At 47.3% G+C, this 18,032-nt stretch overlaps 1 long non-coding RNA gene and 1 pseudogene across 2 annotated transcripts; both read left to right on the top strand.

Annotated features, from left to right (window-relative positions):
• The first annotated feature begins 9,233 nt into the window (after window positions 1–9,233).
• LOC147973418 (UDP-glycosyltransferase 91C1 pseudogene) lies at window positions 9,234–11,703 on the top strand (annotated as a pseudogene).
• A 4,190-nt stretch (window positions 11,704–15,893) lies between these two features.
• LOC125506225 (uncharacterized) lies at window positions 15,894–17,156 on the top strand. 2 transcript variants are annotated; one of them, XR_007282609.2, is made up of 3 exons: window positions 15,894–16,110; window positions 16,227–16,467; window positions 16,598–17,156. It is a non-coding gene; the product is annotated as an uncharacterized LOC125506225 (long non-coding RNA). The 2 variants fall into 2 exon arrangements; XR_015603655.1 differs by having other exon boundaries at window positions 16,590–17,156.
• The last annotated feature ends 876 nt before the right edge of the window (window positions 17,157–18,032 follow it).

The following is an 18,032-nucleotide window of genomic DNA, read 5'->3' as shown; positions in this document are numbered from 1 at the left end:
TAAGGACCCTGTTCATCGAATCCGATCCGACTAAAGTGGGAGAAACAGACACCCGCCAGCCACCTTATGCAACTAGTGCATGTCAGTGGGTGGAACCGGTCTCACGTAAGCGTACGTGTAAGGTTGGTCCGGGCCGCTTCATCCCACGATGCCGCGGAATCAAGATAAGACTAGTAACGGCAAGCAAATTGACAATATCGACGCCCACAACTACTTTGTGTTCTACTCATGCATAGTAACTACGCATAGACCTAGCTCATGATGCCACTGTTGGGGATTGTAGCAGAATTTTAAAATTTTCTACGCATCACCAAGATCAATCTATGGAGTCATCTAGCAACGAGGGAGAGAGGAGTGCATCTACATACCCTTGTAGATCACGAGCGGAAGCGTTCAAGAGAACGGGGTTGATGGAGTCGTACCCGACGTGATTCAAATCACCGATGACCTAGTGCCGAACGGACAGCACCTCCGCGTTCAACACACGTACAGTTGGGAGACGTCTCCTCCTTCTTGATCCAGCAAGGGGGAAGGAGAGGTTGATGAAGATCCAGCAGCACGACGGCGTGGTGGTGGAAGCAACGGTGATCTCGGCAGGGCTTCGCCAAGCGCTGGGAGACGGAGGAGTGTCACAGGAGGGAGAGGGAGAGGCCAGGGGCTTGGGTGCGCAGCCCTCCCTCCCCCCACTATATATAGGGTGCCTAGGGGGGGCGCCGGCCCTAGGAGATCCAATCTCCTAGGGGGGCGCCGGCCCTAGGAGATCCAATCTCCTAGGGGGGGCGGCGGCCAAGGGGGTGCCTTGCCCCCAAAGGCAAGGGTGGCGCCCCCACCCCTAGGGTTTCTAACCCTAGGCGCAGGGGGAGGCCCAAGGGGGGAACATCAGCCCACTAGGGGCTGGTTCCCCTCCCACTTCAGCCCATGGGGCCCTCCTGGATAGGTGGCCCCACCCGGTGGACCCCCGGGACCCTTCCGGTGGTCCCGGTACAATACCGGTGACCCCCAAAACCTTCCCGATGGCCGAAACTGGACTTCCTATATATAAATCTTTACCTTCGGACCATTCCGGAACTCCTCGTGACGTCCGGGATCTCATCCGGGACTCCGAACAACTTTCGGGTTACCGTGTGCTAATATTTCTACAACCCTAGCGTCACCGAACCTTAAGTGTGTAGACCCTACGGGTTCGGGAGACATGCAGACATGACCGAGAAGCCTCTCCGGTCAATAACCAACAGCGGGATCTGGATACCCATGTTGGCTCCCACATGCTCCACGATGATCTCATCGGATGAACCACGATGTCGAGGATTCAATCAATCCGTATACAATTCCCTTTGTCAATCGGTACATTACTTGCCTGAGACTCGATCGTCGGTATCCCAATACCTTGTTTAGTGTCGTTACCGGCAAGTCACTTTACTCGTATCGTATGCATGATCCCGTGATCAACCACTTGATCACATTAAGCTCATTATGATGATGCATTACCGAGTGGGCCCAGAGATACCTCTCCATCATACGGAGTGACAAATCCCAGTCTCGATTCGTGCCAACCCAACAGACACTTTCGGAGATACCTGTAATGTACCTTTATAGTCACCCAGTTACGTTGTGACGTTAGGCACACCCAAGGCACTCCTACGGTATCCAGGAGTTGCACAATCTCATGGTCTAAGGAAATGATACTTGACATTCAGAAAAGCTACAGCAAACGAACTACACGATCTTTGAGCTAAGCTTAGGATTGGGTCTTGTCCCTCACATCATTCTCCTAATGATGTGATCCCGTTATCAATGACATCTAATGTCCATAGTCAGGAAACCATGACTATCCTTTGATCAACGAGCTAGTCAACTAGAGGCTCACTAGGGACGTGTTGTGGTCTATGTATTCACACATGTATTACGATTTCCGAATAACACAATTATAGCATGAACCATAGACAATTATCATGAACAAAGAAATATAATAATAACCATTTTATTATTGCCTCTAGGGCATATTTCCAACATATGTACCCTCATAGACCGAAAGCGGAAATGTTGAATAACGCGGTTGATGTAGTCGAACGTCTTCACGATCCAACCGATCAAGTACCGAACGCACGGCACCTCCGCGATCTGCACACGTTCAGCTTGGTGACATCCCTCAAACTCTAGATCCAGCCGAGGCCGAGGGAAAGTTTCGTCAACACGACGGCGTGTTGACAGTGATGATGAAGTTACCGACGCAGGGCTTCACCTAAGCACTACGACAATATGACTGAGGTGGAAATCTATGAAGGGGGGCACCACACACGGCTAAGAAATCAACTTGTGTGTCTATGGGGTGCCCCCTCCCCCGTATATAAAGGAGTGGAGGAGGGGGGCGGCCGGCCTCATAGGGCGCGCCCCAAGGGGGGAATCCTACTCCTACTAGGAGTAGGTTCCCCCCTTTCCTAGTCCAACTAGGAGGGGAAGGAAAGGGAAGAGGGGAAGAAGGACAGGGGGCGTGCCCCTCCTCTTGGCCGCCTCCTCCTCTCTTCCACTGAAGCCCATGAAGGCCCATTAACCCCCCGGGGGGGTTCCGGTAACCCCCAAGTACTCCGGAAAATGCCCGAACCTATGCGAAACCTTTCCGGTGTCCAAACATAACCTTCCAATATATCAATCTTCATGTCTCGACCATTTCGAGACTCCTCGTCATGTCCGTGATCACATATGGGACTCCGAACAACCTTCGATACATCAAATCACATAACTCACAATACATACCGTCATCGAACGTTAAGCGTGCGGACCCTACGGGTTCGAGAACTATGTAGACATGACCGAGACTCATCTCTGGTCAATAACCAATAGTGGAACCTGGATGCTCATATTGGTTCCTACATATTCCACGAAGATCTTTATCGGTCAAACCGCATAACAACATACATTGTTCCCTTTGTCATCGGTATGTTACTTGCCCGAGATTCGATCGTCGGTATCATCATACCTAATTCAATCTCGTCATCGGCAAGTCTCTTTACTCGTTTCGTAATGCATCATCCCGTAACTCATTAGTCACATTGCTTGCAGGGCTCATAGTGATGTGCATTACCGAGAGGGCCCAGAGATACCTCTTCGACAATCGGAGTGACAAATCCTATTCTCGATCTATGCAACTCAACAAACACCATCGGAGACACCTGTAGAGCATCTTTATAATCACCCAGTTGCGTTGTGACATTTGACAGCACACTAAGTGTTCCTACGGTATTCGGGAGTTGCATAATCTCATAGTCATAGGTACATGTATAAGTTATGGAGAAAGCAATAGCAATAAACTAAATGATCATAGTGCTAAGCTAACGGATGGGTCTTGTCCATCACATCATTCTCTAATGATGTGACCCCGTTCATCAAATGACAACACATGTCTATGGTTAGGAAACTTAACCATCTTTGATTAACGAGCTGGTCTAGTAGAGGCATACTAGGGACACTCTGTTTGTCTATGTATTCACACATGTACTGAGTTTTTGGTTAATACATTTCTAGCATGAATAATAAACATTTATCATGATATAAGAAAATATAAATAACAACTTTATTATTGCCTCTAGGGCATATTTCCTTCAAAAAGAACTCCAGAATTTCCCCATTCAGCCTCACTGCATATCTCACTGATCGAACACAAGTCATTACCCACGAAGTCCATTTGTTGCAAAAACCAAACTTGGATAAAGCCCCTTCTAGAAAATTCCATTCGACGCGATCATAAGCCTTGGTTAGGTCTAACTTATAAGCACAGTAAGTGTTTTGGGGGACTTTGCTCTGTTGGATCTTATAGAAACACTCGAAAGCAATGCTTGCATTGTCAGTTATCATCCTTCGCGGGATGAACGCGCTTTGACTTTCAGACACAAGCTCGTCTAGGAAAGGCTGCAACCGGTTGACAAGGCACTTGGAGATCACCTTGTAAATGACATTGCAGAGGCTTATTGGATGAAAATCTTTAAGGCACTCAGGCGAGTTACCTTTTAGGAATGAGAACGATGATCATGTCATTTATGCCCTCAGGCATGACTCCATTCACAAAATATTCCTTCATAGCAGCAACAACATCATCCCGCATAAAAGACCAATTTCTCTAATAAAGACGAGCGGGAAAACCATCAACACCCGGTGCTTTTAATGGCCCAATTTGGAATAATGCATCACTAATTTCTTTCTCCGTAAACTCTCTGCATAGCTGATCATTCATCTCAGGAGTCACTTTGGCCTAAAAAAGGTTGAGTAAGGCTTCTGGGTTTAGATTGTTATCCGTCGTGTAAAGCTCATGGAAAAATACAGTTGTCATACTCGCCAATTCATTTGCACCTTCAACCCAATTTCCTTCAGTACTGCGCAGCTTACTTATCTTATTTTTCTTTTGTCGCCAAGTTGCCTTTTGTTGGAAGTATTTTGTATTCTGTTCGCCCTCTCAAAGCCATCTAACCCTTGATCTTTGACACCATAGGATTTCCTCTCTATACAGGTATTCATCCAGCTCTAGAGACTTCCTATGAATCAGTTTGTCTCTCTGGGCAGAAAGAGTTCTGTCCCATAAGTTGGCGAGTTGTTTCCGAAGGAATTACACATGTCTGGTAATAGACCCAAAATTTTTACTGCTCCAACATTGAAGGCGCTTACTAAAAAAAAGTCTGTAATGCATTCTGAAAAAAGGATATGCGCTGGAATATTCCAACAGAGACGAGGCACTGCAGGTAGATAGAGGAAACGGTAGGGGCCTAAGTGCAAAATGTGCCGCGCGGACCAGTTCGTCCACTTGGCGTCCACTTGGCTGCATGTGATTGGTCCAGGACTAAACTTGGTCATGTGCTGCAAGTTTAAGGACTGCCCAATCCACTTTTGCAAATACAAGGACTAAACCATCACAATCACATGCTATGCAAGTACAGGGACCTGGGGTGCTATTACCTTCAGATAATGTGTACATGACGGTAGGGGATAGCTGAGCCATCTGCCCGACCATGGTGTGCCGCCATGCACTCAACCTTGCCAGGCGCGACCCTGGTGTTAGCAGGTCCATTCTGGAAACCTCGTCACACCTCTCAGCCTTTGTCCACCGCCCAAACCCCAACCTTCCCCTCTATAGTAGGTACCGCGGTTGCTCTCGATCTGCACCGGCGGCTACCAGATGGAAGATCCTGGGCTTGAGTTCTTGCTCGATGTCGTACACTCCCCAACGACCTCATTGTCTGGGTTGAATTGGGCCAGATTGCCAACCGTACGATCTCAACCATATAGTTGGCTCTACACCTATCTATACCCCTTCATCGCTTCGTAAAGGTTTGACCACTTTGAAATATGTTACCCTAAATTTGAGAAAGGCCCCCTCACATTTTCCCCACACCAAATCAAAGATTTCTTTAGAGATTCTTGAGAGATTTGCGAGAGAGTTCACCCAAACATAGATCTGCTTCTCTCTCTTTTGACTAAAGCAATTTGTGATTTGAGAAACTTCTGAGCATTTCCCCTTTGTTCTTGCTCCTATTGGAGGTTGGAGACTCCTAGGCGGTAGGTGTCTTCGATGAGGAATCAACTTATGATTTACCGCCAACAAGTTTGTCAAGGTTTGGAGCACTAAACTAATGACATGTCTGTGATGATACGTGTATGTTATAAAAGATTTTTTTTCATCTCTATACATCCATGACGTTTTTATGACAGAATCAAGATAGTCATACTTTTTTCCCTGTGCTCTCCATGTTTTCTAAAAAGGACAAAAATAAGTTGTTATATAATCCTTTATGTCTTACCGAAGTAATGATCACACTAAAAGACTATATGGTGGTTAAATTCAAATATCAAATTATGCAACATCTAGAAGACATCGCGTCTGCAGACAAAAGTCTCGTGTGGACTAGTGATAAGGAACTCCCATGAAGGATCACAACTATATGGTCCAACACACAGAAAAACGGTTTCCTTCTGCCACAACCATGTGAAGAATGTTTACCTTCAAACTGCTCTGTTGTACCATGGTGAGGGCAAAGTCAAGGATTGCAATCAAGAGCAATTGGGACGGGCCGACAAGAAAGCAAGGGTTTGGCTGCGACCTCGGGACTGGGCAGCAAGAAGATGATTATGTGGATCCAATTGGCTTTGAATCGGTCTCGGCAACAATGGTTCGAGAGCGAGAAAACCAGCATTGTTGCAAGTAATGCTGAGAGAAGATTAGGAAGACATCTAGGTCTGCTAGACTGTGACCTAGAGGAGTAAATGAATCACATTTGAGAGCAAAGCTAATAGAAGAGCCTGCTGCCGGCTCTATAGCACTGCCTGATCAGCTATATAGCCTGCTTATATACTAAACTGGCTGCAGATTAGCTATAGCTTTTAATGCTTGCATGAAGAAAGATGCAAGGGAAAGGCATACTGATTGGTTGGCGCATGCCTTTAGTGCTGGTGCGGGCTGCATGGTGGCTCAATTCCATCGAAGCTTGTGCTATCGCTAGCGATTGATGAAGCGCCGGCGCCCTTCTCACTCCTACTTTCTCTCTCCTCCAGTTGAGATTTTGCTGATGTGGAACATCTTATAGCCAGCTGACTAGGACCTATTATACTTGCTCTGAGGTGGAGACTCCTCACGAAGGGTTGATGTCTAGACTTCTGCTACGACCTGGAGTAAATTCAGTTGGTAAAAGTATTAATACCTTGATCTAGGGGTGCTGTTAAACTTTTCAATAAAATTAACGGTTGGATATTTTTATTTTTATGAGATTTTCTATATTTTTTGGTTAACCCGGAATTTACTTTTGGTATATAATATATTTATCATCTAAAAAGTCTACATAAGAGTATTTTCCTTGCAAGAATGAAGTGAACAAAAACACACACGTGGTGTTTAGGATACGCTGTTGTCTAACGACTATACAAGAATGAAAGTAACGAGAACGGATGTTTGGCTCTCGGCCTCCATGGAGGCCTTCTTTTTGAAAATTTCAAAATCGAAACTTCCTGGTTTCAAAAAATTCTGAAAAAATTATGCAAGTAAATAAAGATGTTATATATGTGTGTGTAAAATTTCAGGATGAAATCCGTTGAAATGCGACCTGTACAAAAAAGATAAATTCATGGCATGAGAGGATGAATAGTATAATGTGTTAAAAAGTTTCAGATTTGTCTTTTTTGCACAGCTCTCATTTTAATGTATTTTGCTCTGAGAATTTACACACACGTGTGTGGTATGCCTCCATGTATATCTGTAAAAATTTTAGAATTTTTTGAAACGTAAAAAATATGAATTTTGATGAATTTTAGAATTTTCAAAACGGAGCTCCATGGAGCTCGGCCTTCAAAGGCAATATTGGTGAAAGTAATATACTTGACTATTTTGACATTCATTAGCATACGGCATTTGTACTATTCCGATTATTCTAGAGGACCTCGCTTCCTTTTCATAAGACACGTATCCAATCTCATTTATATGCGCATGATCAAGGAGAAAAACATTTCTCCCATGCACGGGAGGTCCTGTGCATGGGAGGGCCGTTCATTTTTCCTCGAGATTCGATGTTGTGCATTAATGCTATTTGTAGTTTGTCAGATCTTTCTCTGACTACATGCAAGCCTATGCTCCATCACCCCATGCTTTGTTATTTTATTTTCATGTTTAAAACTATTTTATCTTTTAAACCAAAAGTACCATTTATGATCCGTTTGCATATTTGTGTTTATGACGAGGAGAACTTTAAAACAAGATCACTTTTGAATTTGTTTCAGCATGTTCTAAAAATAATCAAATTTTAAACAGAATGAAACACTATTAAAAGTACACAAAACTATGAGATACTTTGTCAAACACTATTAAAGTTCATAGTTTTGTTTGAATAACTCACTGTTGAATTTTTATATCAAATTAATAAATTTGTATGAAACAAGTTTGAAGCTTGGTGGTTTACTTGTAAAAATATATATTTCATAAAAATAAAATCAATATTGGTCTTGTTTTAAAGATATTGTCGGAAAAAACACAATTGCGCAAACAGAATGTAAATCAAACTTTTATTTCAACATACATTATGTACCTATTTATTTGGATGAAACTTAGTGAGTAGAATAACATGTGAATGTATGCTAGATAAAAGAGAAAACGTTATAGGTGATGTTAGTGGTCCCACATAGTGATAAGTAAGAAGGTGGATGCATGCACAAAAGGTCCCGTGCATGGTAGAAAATCCTTTCTCCATAATCCAGACTGTGACAACCATTTCTAAACTTTGTCCATGTAGAGAGATTGACCAATGACCATGCATGCATGTATTTGCCGTGCAGAATACGTACGGTGAAGCCAAGCTGCACACTCCTATATACGGGTGCTGACAGTTGGCAAAACCAATCTCAATGCCTCTTCCCCTTCTTCCACCTCTGATCTATCTCTTTCTCTCCGCCCGTCGAGCAGCTAGCTCCACCAAGTAGCACCAACAGGATTTAGACCACATCAGAACACTCCCTCGCTGCATCCCTCCGTCCCGGCGTCTCCTCTCATGTCGCTTCCTTTCCTTCCAGCACCAGCCTTCCAACTTCCACGACAGAGTCTCTGCCATGCTCGTGTTCCATGGCCACCATTAGCACGAACTGCTCCGCCGTTGCCGTCGAAGGCGAGCCCGTGCAGAAGCCGACCAGGATCCGCAAGATACCGACACCGGGGGATACAGAGACCACGAGGAAACGCCACAGGGAGGCGAGTGAATAGCATAAAACTACCACTTTTCGCATTAGGGTTTTAAAAAACAACCGAAAATTTGTTTGTGACTGATACCTACCACTTTCGGCATCGGCTGTCTCAAAAAACCCAAATCGCTGAGTGATTTGCAATTGATCATGATTATGACAATTGGGGCCCGCTCCTAATCAAACCGTTTGTTTGACCGTTTAATTTGACTGTTAACTGACATGTGGGACCCACATGGCGGGGTCTCTTCCTCATATTTTAATATATATATTTTTTATTAAAAAGCAATCAGGTCCTTGTAAATATTTTATAAATGCACTTTGGTCCCTGCAAATATTTCAAAAAAGCAATTAGGTCCCTGCAAATATATTTTGAAAAGCAATCAGGCCCCTGCCATGGCCGTCTTCCAGATCGAGCTCCTCCGGCCGTGCTTGTCACTGTTGCAGCCGTGCTGCGGGCGGGCCGCAGCGGGAGCATATCGGCGGCCAGCTCATGTCCGTGATGCGGGAGCCGCGGGAGGAGCATCTCGGCGGCCAACTCCTGTCTCTGCTGCCACCACCCCACCGGGTGAGGGAGGAGCTCGGAGGAGCTGCACCTCAGGCCGAGGTCGCTGGCTCTCCATCCATATCCATGGGCCACGCGCAGGGATCCGGCAGTGTGGATGGCAACGGAGGCGGCCGCCGCTGCCGGGGCTCCTTGGGTGGCCGTCTGGACCGCCGCGTCCAGGAGCTCACCGCCTCAGGGACGCCGTGGCCGCCGACAGGGTGGCATGCGAGGGTAGCGGGTCGCCGGGGGGTGGGCACACAAAGAGAGGGGAAATGGTCGCCGGCGAGGTGGGCAGGCAAGGGGAGGGGAGCGGGTCGCCGGTGAGGTGGACACGCGAGGGGAGGGGACAAGGTTGCCTGCGGGTCTGAAGAGAAGGGAGAGAGAGTACAAGGGGAGGAGAGAAGAAAAAAAGAAGCTGACTGTGGCCCCATATGTCAACAAACGATTTGTTTAGAAGTGGGTTTCAATTGTCATAATCACGATCAATTGCAAAGCATTCGGCGATTTGGATTTTTTAAGACAACCGAAGTCAAAAGTGATAGATATTAGTCACAAACAAATTTTCGGTAGTTTTTTGAAATCCTAACACGAAAATTGGTAATTTTATGCTATTCACTCCAGGGAGGCGGACGACCTTTCTTATTGACACCGCAAGTTATCTACGTCCTCGGACCGACGGCGAGCCCGTGCAGAAGTTGAGGAGAACAACCGCCGACGACGGAAAAAAAAACAAGAGAGCGAAGTCATAGGTGGAAGAAAGCGAGGGTGCTTTGAGATCCGTTTGCCAGATGTCAGCAGGACTCACGGCGGGGGTGTACGACCCAGGTCGTATAAGATTTTCTTCCGTTCTTCTAGCCACGCCACGGCCGGCAAGTCGACGAGCTAGCCAGCTCCTCATCTTCGCCATGGACGCCGGCTCCTCATCGTCGCCGCTGCGCATTGTGATCGTCCCGTGGCTCGCATTCGGCCACCTCCTCCCGTACCTGGAACTCTCCGAGCGGCTCGCCGAGCGGGGCCACCGCGTATCCTACGTGTCCACGCCGCGCAACGTCGCCCGCCTCCCGCTCCCGCTGCGCCCCGCGGCGGCGCCGCGCGTGGACCTCGTCGCGCTCCCGCTCCCACGCGTTGACGGCCTCCCCGACGGCGCCGAGTCCACCAACGACGTGCCCGACGACGACCGCGAACTCCACTGGAAGGCCTTCGACGGCCTCGCCGCGCCGTTCGCGGAGTTCCTGGCCGCCGCGTGCGCCGACGAGACCACGCGGCCTCACTGGATCATCGCCGACTCTTTCCACCACTGGGCAGCCGCCGCTGCCCTAGAGCACCAGGTGCCATGCGCGATGCTTCTCCCGACCGCTGCGTTGATCGCCACCTTGCCTGACCTGCCGGAGGAGCACCGTCGAGCACGTGATCTTCCCCGTTACGAGCAGGAGATGATGGACCCGGCTTACAACAACTATGGCATATCGGGTATGTCCATCATCCGGCGCTTTAACTTGACAAAAGACAGGTGCACCGTCGCGGCCATCCGGAGCTGCATCGAGTGGGAACCCGAGTCCTTCCCACTGGCGGCGACGCTCCTCGGCAAGCCGGTCGTTCCCCTCGGCCTTCTCCCGCCGTCACCCGAGGGAGCTCGCCGTGCCGCTGCCAAAGGAGCAGAGCATGCCACCGTGCGGTGGCTGGACGCGCAACCTTCCGACTCCGTTGTTTACGTCGCCCTAGGAAGCGAGGTGCCGCTGCGCGTGGAGCAGGTGCACGAACTGGCCTTCGGGCTGGAGCTCGCCGGGACGCGCTTCCTCTGGGCCCTGAGAAAGCCCAGCGGCGCCGCTGTACACGACGAGGACGGCGTGGACATGCTTCCTCCGGATTTCCAAGAGCGCACTCGCGGCCAGGGGCTGGTGACCAGGGGATGGGTTCCTCAGGTGAGAATCCTGGCGCACGCCGCCCGGCCGCCGTGGGCGGGTTCCTGACGCACTGCGGCCGGAACTCGCTGATCGAGGGCCTCATGTTCGGGCACCCGCTTGTCATGCTGCCCATCTTCGGCGACCAAGGGCCCAACGCCCGGCAAATGGAGGCGAAGAAGGTGGGGTTGCAGGTGGCGAGGAATGAGGACGACGGGTCGTTCGACCGCCACAGCGTCGCGACAGCGCTCCGGGCCGTCATGGTTGACGAAGAGGCCAGGAGGGGCTTCGTGGCAGGTGCAGCGAAGATGCAGGCCGTAGTAGCCGATACGGAACTCCACGATAGGTACATCGACGAATTTGTCCAGCACCTCAGATCTTACGCCGCTTCAAGTGCAAACTGATGGCAGCTTCATTTTCAGTGCTGCCGCCTCGAACTCCACCTCCAGCTTGGCTCTTACTTCATGAAAAATAAGAAAATAAATCGTGTGTCTCGTCCCTTTCTGCTTTACTGCAGCTATTGTATCTTTGACCTTTAGATTTTTATATTTTCAAAAGTTAATCTTCAGAGCCGAGTTACATACAGTACTCACTCCGTTCTTCTAACTTGTTTCTGAATCACATGTATGTATGTGTACGTTTGTTCGCTTATTTTAGTCTCTCTGTAGTGTATATTAAAATTGTCAAAACATCCTATAATAGTGAATGGAGGGGGTAGATTTTCGGCAGAGATGTTAGGGCATCTCCAACTTGTGACTCTAAATACACACATACATGCAGACGTAGTGTGTCACCCAATGCGGCCCCCCAACGTAGTCCGCTTCCGCCCCCTCTCCCACAGTTGCCACACATTTATGCCGACTGATGGCGCTCCAGAGCACTAGCATTGTATTCATGTTGGCCCAGAGCGAACGTGACCTTACACGGGAGCTGGCATTGAAGCAGCACGCCTACCGGGAGCACTGCTGGCGCCGTGTCATGTTCCCCCTATTTGTTCAATGCCGTTGCGGCGTGACTAGACGGGACAAAGGGACTATCTACCGCATTTAAATCGGTTGCTCCGACCGAGAAACCAACTCTGGTGCCTAACACACTGCACCACTTGTCCTGACCGGCACCTGCTATTTAAGCGTAGCCTCGCGCGACACCATCCGCACCACAAACACATCCTCTTCCAGTCCTCATTGCACCACCTCTGCCATGACTGCGAGCTCTTGGGCAATATGGAATAGCCTCTCAACGAAGAAGAAGCATGAGGTGGAAGGCCTTGCAGTCGGCTAGCAGGGCCGTCATGCGCAGCAGACAGAGGCAGGCCTGCCGGCGAGCTCGCCGGAGGTGAGCGACGACGACCCGACGATAGAGGACGCCTCCAATGACGAGCCGGAGCCCCTGCCCGTGCCTGTCCATGCTGGCTTGACCATGAAGCAGGCGCATGCGCACTTCGACGCCATCAAATTTGAGACTACTCTATGTTTAGTAAATATGATTTTCTTCGAAATTTTTGGACCTAATTTAGAGAGAATTCTTTATTTGGCCCTTTCTTAAATTTTACTTTTTCTTTTTGGCTCAAAATTTTCTGTTCTTTCCTTTTTGACACTCAAACTTTATTTTATTCCCTATGTGACACTTCCGTCAGTTTTGGCCACTAACAGTGTTAAGTCTGAACTAAAAAGACCGTTTTACCCCTAGTGTAGTTTGTGATCAGATTATTTACATACAAACACATGAATGATGTGATATGTTTTGTGTTGTTGAATAAACTAGATGATTCCTTGCGCGTTACTAGGAAATTTTTTATCATGGTAGAAATTAAATTCAACAAAATTATATGATTTAAAATTCAACAAATTTATGTGGTTCAAATATTCAATAGTAATAATAGACCTAAAAATAGTAAAAACGAGGTTTCTTTGCGAGGAAAGAAAGAAAGTTCGGTATAAGCAACAATTTCACATATTATTCTTATGTGTAGTAATTAGATTTGTAGCTAATCTTGTCTGATATGCATGCATCTCTTAACTAGATAGCGTCCATTGGATACGTATCTAGGTTAATTAGAGGAAAAAACTAATCATGCTTCGTCCCTAGGTTAATTAGAAGAAAAAACTAATCATGCTTGCCTGATGCGCGCATACCAGCAATGACATGCACACACGCGTAACGGCACTGGCATGCATGCACGCGCTGTGCTCTCGCTGGTGAGGCTGTCGGAAGACGTCGAGCTGAAGATCTTGGCGCGCACGCCCGACTTTGCCGACCTCTTACGGGGCGCCGCCGCTAGCCGAAGGGTGGCTGCCACTGCTACTCCCTCTTCGGAAGCGGCGCCACGGTGCGGAAGGTTCACGGGTTCCGAGCATCGTCGATGCGCCGGGATGGCCATTTGCAGTTTGCTCTCCGGCAGTATGTGCTAACTAGAACGATTGGAATGCATGGAGTTAATTGAAAGGCACTACTATACTTCGGCACGTCGTAACAAAACAGTACCAATAGTCATTTTTTTTGTCATGCAGTGCCAACTCTAAGCCTAAGTGTTGCAAAACGGTCTAACAGCCGTATAATAACGTATTGACGGTGTATCACTTGGACCCACCTGCCAAGTGCTGATGTGGCATTTTTTTTGCAGAAAACCCCCTTGCTTTACAAGTAATCGCGTAAAGGCACCTTACTTCGCAAGGAAACCAGAGATGATTTTTTTCGTTCGGAAGTTTTCAACACCCAGCCGGACTTATTTGAAAGTTTCCGTCGAGTCGGACAAATAAATAAAACGTAGGAAAACTTACGCACTAGCAGGAATCGAACCTGCGACCTCTTGTTTGGAGGCTGGTCGCGCAAGCCACCACGCCATGCGACGATCCGGTGATGTTTGAGGCGACTTTCTTTTTATACTAGACGACGAGCGGTGGGCCGGCTGTTGGGCCCAACGAGGCCAGCACACTGAGTTACTTTTTTTTATCAGGGTGTAAATACATTTTTTTTACATAAACTTATTAGTATTCGTATAAGTGTCAAGCACCCAAATTTTATGTGTCTTCACTCAGGACGACATGCATGCACACTTATTATTTATTCTCATTATATTTTTCAAATGCGCAACTATTAAAAAAATTATATGCCCAGCACACAGTTTTTTTAGTTACTTGTATATTGATTGTATTATTTTAAACGCACAGTTACTTAAAAAACTAACAACATGTCTGAAAAATTATTTTGAGAAATGCTGAATATTTTTTGCAATGCAAGAGTTTTTTTACACAATAATTTTCATACATGCTGAACATCTTTTTGAAATACACATTGTCAAAACAATTCATCATATATAAATGTTCACCATATAAATTAGAAAAATTTCACAACGCATTATTTAAAATGTTCATCATATCTTAAGAAAATTGTTCAACATATATTACAAAATATGTTCAACATACATTACCAAAAGTTCATTATATTTTAAAAATACCGTTTGTAAAGAAAAGTTCATCATGCATTACAAAGTGTTGACTATGCGCAGAAAAAGTCTTCGGCATACACTAAAAAAAGGTTCATACGTATTTGAGAACATATTCATCATATACTTAAGCCTACCTTAAAAAAATGTTCAGTAAGTGTGTTAAAAATCCAGTAGAAAAACCAACCCAGTGAAAGAAAACAAAGAAAAAAAAAACTAAAAATAAGCCAGAAACAGAAAAGAAAAAAAAGCGTAAGCAAGAAATCCGGGCAACGAACGAGCCGGGCATGCGGGCTAGTAAAACGTGAAACGAAAAAAAATAAAGTGCTGGCCTCGCTGGGCCTAACCAGACGGCCCAGCATTGTCGTGCTGTATAAATAAAGTGGCGCCTGTCTTCTATCACCAGCGTCGCTCGGCTGTAGTGGCTACCGCACGAAGGTGGGGTGCATTAGGTCGCGGGTTCGGCATTTATATTATTAAGTATAGAATAAGGGTCTTTTCTGCAAAAAAACATGCCACGTCAGCACCTGGCAGGTGGGGCCGACTGTCAGATACACGGTCAATACGTTGTTATACGGCTGTCAGACCGTTTTGCAACACTTAGGCTTAGAGTTGGCACTGCATGGCAAAAAAATGACTATTGATACTGATTCGTTACGACGTGCCGAAGTGTGGTATGCCTTGCAATTAACTCGAATGCGTCCGGTTAGAAGTGCTCGTACATACTAGTACTACTAGCTAGTAAACGTTCAAGCAAAGGATCGATTAGGGATTCAGCAAGCCAGCTCTGTATTACGGTGCGTGCATCATCCAGAGCTTGGTTCATCGTTTTTATCGTCGTCAGTTCATGGTCACACCTCGTCATCAAAAAGTGTATTGCGTGAGCGCGCCGACGTGCATGTGGGAGATATAGTGAGTGTGGTTGACTTCGTCAAACATCATCTAGGAGCAGCATCGACGCGCACGAGCACATGGCAAGCTCGAGCGACACAAGAGCGGTGCTACTGCTAGCGACATGACAAGTAGCACTTTCGATGCCGGAAGCAGCAATTCGGTGCCCGAGCGCATATGCTCCTGAAATCGCTGGCGTCAATTCCTCGCTCGGGATCCGAGAAAAGCGGGCTGACACTTGTGAAAGAAATCGTGGAAACAGAGGAATACGCCGATATACAGGGCGGAACAGTTGTGCTACGGTGGGCCCAGGCCGTATCGGTGGGACGGCGGGGTCGGGTGGGCTTTCTGGTCCGTGGACCAGATCGTTAGGAACGAAACTGAGCCCTGGATCAGATAGGACGCACGTCACGTTAGGGAAGAGACGGGCGAAGCGGCGGCCCCGAACGAGCTGGTTCTTTCTGAAACCCTCGTCATGCGGCCGATTCGCCCAACCCAGGGCTATCTCTTTTTTGATCTTCCACTTTGAAGGCCATTTGCGGCGGCGCCCATTGTCCCCCCGGCGAGGAAGGAAAAAAAATGGAAGATTCTGGCCTGGAGTTCCTTCTAGGCGCCATTGACAGGTTAGTTGATGCAGATCCGACAATGTTCTTTCTTATAATCTGAGATCTGCCATTTTTCTGTGAAAGATAGTTGACGACGGGCCATGTCGTTGTCCGTTCTGCCGGCCGGCTTTCAGGTTTCCGTTGCGGGAGGAGTTCGCCGACAACCTAAGCACCCAGATCCGGCTCCCCTTGCCTTGTTGCCGCGGAACGAGGAGGACCTGGGCATCCCAGCGGACTCAAATGCAAATTCTAGTTGTAGCCAACAGCTCGGCGGCGAGAGCCATGGCGGACAGCGTGGAGATGTTCGTCGGCGGAAAGATGCTTCTGCGACAAGCTCTGCCCAGTCAACTGACATAGTGAACCTTGGACAAAAAGGTGAGAATCAGCGCCCTGCCTTTTTGCCTTTCTGTGCTTGATACGAGTGCAGGAATGGTAGGAAAAAAAGTTCAGTCCTAACGATTAGAGCAAATATAAATTGAAATATCTGTTCCTGAAAGCTATGCAGGTCGTGCGGACGGGCAACGCGAGTGCCGAAGCATTTGAACACACGATGAGCGCACCATTGGCAGCGAAGATGGGTGGTTTAGGTTTTGAAGACCATAATGAGAGACTCGAACTGGGTAGATTGGTTTACTATGTTGGTGCTGATAATGGTAAGCAAGATAACAGTGATGGAGTGCCCTTCAAGGCCTAGCGCCTCCTGATAAGCAACAAGGGGTCGGCAGGCCAACAAATGGCAGCGAAAAGGCGGCTTACGAGGGTCTGAGCAAGTGGAGAAGATTCTGTAGCATATGTCTTTGAGAGGGACATAAGCGCACTACCTGCCTGGACAGAGACGATGCTCCGAAGAAACCAGGGAAGCCTGGCAAATGCAAAAACCGTGGCATGGAAGGAAAACGCCGGATGGCATGCACAATGCCGCTTGGAGTTGCTGAAAATGAGTTGCAGAAATATGAAATCTACTATTTAAAATGTTTGTTATCGAGGATTTTCTAGTGTGTTTAAGTAAGCATTTGCTACACGCTTGTTCCTCTTGTGGTTAGAGACATGACAGTTGTATAACAAAAACAGAATTCATTGGTCACACATGATATTCATTAATTTCTAATAGGCAAATGCATTGTCCTAGAGGAAACATGCTTAGAGGTTGACTGGTTGAGAGTGCCACTCTTCAGTACAAACGCCCCTGCCAGGGGATGATAATACAAACTAGAGTACGTGGAGGAGTTTTTTCTTTTTGCAAGCTAATTGGACGAACCAAAGTAAATTGCCAAAACAAAAGAACAAGGACATTAAGGCCCTGCTTGGCATCGGTGTATTTGTATACACCTGTATTTTTTTAACAGTTTTGCTAAAGCACATCTAAATGTGCCATAAGTATTGCACATCTAAGTTATATGTCATTAATTTTACATTGAGATTCGTGTGAATATTTTCTTTCTCTTTTTTCTTTTTCTCTTTATACTTGATTCACTCACTTAGATGTGCAATAACTAAAGCACATCTAGATGTGCCCTAGACACATCCTTTTTTTAAAGGTGTATAATATCGGCCACACTTGATTGATTTTTGCATGGAAAGGAAAACGACCGGATCGAGGTCCGTATATATTATAGTGGGATGGCGCTGTGAAACACCAATCCAATGAGGACCTAAGCATGCTGCTAACAGAACAGCTATGATTGCTAGTGCTTGGGACCCTGATGTAGCGGCGACGGTGGCTGCCGGCCTTAATCACATGGTTGACCAGCTCATGCTGCGACGGCGGTGGTGCCTGGATCTGGAGATGGTTTGGTTCAGGATGTATCTGCGCTGGACCGTTGCCCTGCTGAGCCTGATGTGGATTTTGAGCACCAAGCATCTGCGCGGGGTGGTGACCGCCGGCCTGCTGCACAGCACGCGCAACCTGCTGAGGAGAGAGCCTCCTGAAGTAAGCCTGC

The sequence above is a fragment of the Triticum urartu genome, chromosome 5A, assembly GCF_056163025.1.
Source record: "Triticum urartu cultivar PI428250 chromosome 5A, HENAU_Tu73, whole genome shotgun sequence".
Classification (NCBI taxonomy): Eukaryota; Viridiplantae; Streptophyta; class Magnoliopsida; order Poales; family Poaceae; genus Triticum; species Triticum urartu.
This window is presented reverse-complemented; position numbering and strand designations above follow the sequence as displayed.